The sequence below is a fragment of the Myotis lucifugus genome, unplaced genomic scaffold (genome assembly GCF_000147115.1).
Source record: "Myotis lucifugus unplaced genomic scaffold, Myoluc2.0 scaffold_66, whole genome shotgun sequence".
Taxonomy (NCBI): domain Eukaryota; kingdom Metazoa; phylum Chordata; class Mammalia; order Chiroptera; family Vespertilionidae; genus Myotis; species Myotis lucifugus.
Window position 1 is genome coordinate 3,997,551 of NW_005871114.1, and position 3,306 is coordinate 4,000,856.

Consider the following 3,306-nt stretch of genomic DNA (forward strand, 5'->3'; position numbering starts at 1 on the left):
AATATATATATACACATATATGTGTGTGTGTGTGTGTGTGTGTGTGTGTGTGTGTGTGTGTATATATATATATATATATATATATATATATATATTAAACCTTTGCTACTTAGGCAAATATAGGAAAAACTATTTCTTTTTCTTTTCCTTACTTTTAGAAATAGGCTTATTTTTCCAATGGAAAATATACTCACATTGTTAAGAAGCATAATAGAGATAATATGACCTTGACAACTCTTAGGAGTCTGGAGAAAGGGTGGGTGTGTATGTGGGGAGATAGGAGGTCCTGGGGTTTGTTCCCAGGACTATAGTAACTTCTGGGCCTTTAAAGCTTTAGTGTAAAAGTACCATTTTTTTTTTCTTTACAAGGAGAGTGCTCTTTCCTTCACCTCACTGTTGCCGCTTCTGCAGCTTATTCAAGGGTATTTCTATAGCTCTAGCCTTTTAGGATAAATACTTGGGGAGTTGAAATAATTATTTCCCATATTTTTTCTCTTTTTGAGTAGATTAACAATATGAAATTTTGTATATAGTAAGAAGAGATCTTAAAAACAGAAACAAAAAACCCTACAGTAAATGAATAAGTACTCACAAAAGGGTGGACTGGGACACTAGCCTTGGAATTTTATTTTACATGAACCCAGTACAGTAAATGGGTTCTGAGTGATACAAAGTCTAAACAAGTAGAGGCCAAGGATGCCTTATATTCATAAAATGGTGCAGTACAAACTAAGTCCTTAAAGATAAAAAAGCAAGTAAAAAACATTAATCAGGAACCAAGTTACATTACAGAGACAAGAACTTCTACTACCTAAGAGTTTCTAGTGGCTGATGTCTTGAGAGGGAGAGCAGGAAGGTCCCCAAGAATAAGAATTCTTGGCAGCTGCGGGAAATTCCTGTAATCCCTATTATGAGCTCACCCTATTACAAGTAGCTGGGGCCCCTAGTACAGTGAAATATGCCCTATCTTTAAACAAATTAAACTAAACAGCAAAGACACAAAACAACAATTAACAGAGACTCTATGAACAACATTTATAGGCATGCACAACCTACAGATAAGACTTAATAAACCAGAGTCCTTTCCATGGATTTTTTAGAAGATGTCTTTTAGTGCCCGGGACTTATAGCTGGAATGTGGCCCAGAGAGCTCCCGGGTGGGGTGGCCAGTGAGCACCCATAAACAGTTTGTTGTTCACAGATCTTATTATATTCTGCTTTCCATAATAGATATTGACTGGCATCTAGAATTGTTTTGGCTAAAATCTGCCAGTCCCAAGGAGTCATGTGATAATTTTCAGACAAGGCATTAAGGAGTCCTTTTGTTAAACGGACTGTTAGTCTCATTTTCTCTAACACTTTTCCTTATTTCTTTAAAGGTATTAAAAAAGAGCGGCTCATAAACTTTATTATCTTGTTGATTTTGTATATCTGGGCAAGTTAAAAGCTCTCCTTCTAACATGGCTTGCCTGACATAGGACCCCAAAACTGAAGATCTAGTTGATGAGCTCTCCCACATCGGAGGCAGAGGATCGGGAAATATTTCCTCCAGCAGCAGGGCTTTAGGTATTACAGGCTCTGCAGGCTCTGCTTCAGGAGGAAGGGGCAGTGGTTAAGTCCTCCTGTTGCTCTATAGGCTTTTGATCTTCAATATGAAGTGGGCATAATGCAGCTCGAACAAGAGCCCACATAGTTAATGATGGTAAGGGCACTCGTTTTCCCTGGGCCTGATTTCTTTTTAAATTCCTGCCCACCTGTTCCCAGAGGATTAAGGTCTAGTGTTCATGCATCAGGGAACCGAGGATTATACATCAAAACAATTTTTAATAAGCTTTTTAGTTGTTCTTCTGTAACAGAGGCACCACCTGCTTTTAATAACTGTTTCAGCACTGTGATATATTGCTGCTGTTCTGTGGACAACTGTTGTCCCATTATGAAACCTTAGCTGAGAAAGAATTCCCTCAAACTTGGAAATCCCAAGTGGGCTCCAACGACTTACTGCACAGTTACTTTCATTTTCTTTTCTCTTTGTTTTTGAGGGTTTCACTGCGTTTTGTTGCATTCCTGACCTCCTCACATGGGGGGCACCAGCTGCTGGGGCTGACCAGCAGACCCTGAGCGACGGATGAACAGATTGCTCTGACACAGATTTCTGTGAAAGAGAGGCTAAGCAAGGGACTGTTTTTACTTTAGGAACAAATAGCCCTGATTGCCTGCCTTGTTGGCTTTTTACTATAATAACAGTTTGAACTAAAATTAACCTCTAGATACAATCAATAAGATAAGTATCCTTGAGAAAGTATATGCTTCTACAAGGTTGGGTCTTTAAAGACTAAACATAGAGATTCTAGCAAAACACCTTGGGGGATCAGACTCGTTTGGAAAAGTCAAAGTAGGGGCTACCACCTTCGGCAAGGTCCCCTCAGAAACCCCCGACCTTTAGGAGAAGCCTCCTTACAGACATTCCAAATAAGTCCCATGCTTCCCCACAATACAGTTTTGGGGGGCACCCTGTGTATGCTTGCAAAAAAAGACAAAGGAAAATCTACTGAAATGCTCATTGTGGTTAGACCTCATTCTAGTATAGTAATTTTCCTTCTTTATATTTATTTTTCCCATGTTTTATATTAAATATATAAATATATGAAAGCGTGTTACTTTCATAATAAGTACAATTTCAAGATTTAGCTGCCCCATATAAGAAAACTTGGTCCTGGACGTTGTGCATTCTTATGAGTTTTTCTATAAAAGCGGAAGCAATGCTACATGTTCTTTAAGTCATTGGATGTGAGACAACTTTTCACTGTTCTCTTTAGGAAAAGAGTTAAAACACACTGAAAAAGAACCTGCAGCATTCAGTATGTATAATAATTGCCATCAAAGTTTTTCCAATTAAATATTTGCTAAACAGAGTCCTGTGTTAGTTCCTGGCTAGGTGCATCTTGCTGATCTGTGTTGGGGCTGGACATCTTTAGGGCAGCATGTAGGCCAGACATGGGGACCCTGGGTCTCTGGAGTCAGAAATGAAAGTATGGTCACCTTTGGTTCATACTTTGAGAAGCTAGGAATCTTCCTCAATAGTGAAATTTAAAATGGGTCAAACTAAATTATCACCAAGGATTTAAGAAAATTTTTCTAGTGCCTTCCCCTGACAATACTTTTATTCCAAAATGGGGAAGATGATTGGGTTCCCATCCGAAGTCTACTGCCACACTTAGAAATGTCTGAAGTCTTACCGACATTCCCTAAAATATTATGACTTGTCCACACTTACACAGGAATTTCTGACAATATCGATCTTAGCAG

At 38.7% G+C, this 3,306-nt stretch overlaps 1 protein-coding gene across 1 annotated transcript in view; it reads right to left on the reverse strand.

Annotated features, from left to right (window-relative positions):
- The window catches only part of SLC35G1 (solute carrier family 35 member G1), a 16,124-nt gene that overhangs the window by 5,800 nt on the left and 7,018 nt on the right, over positions 1-3,306 (reverse strand). The window lies entirely within an intron of this gene.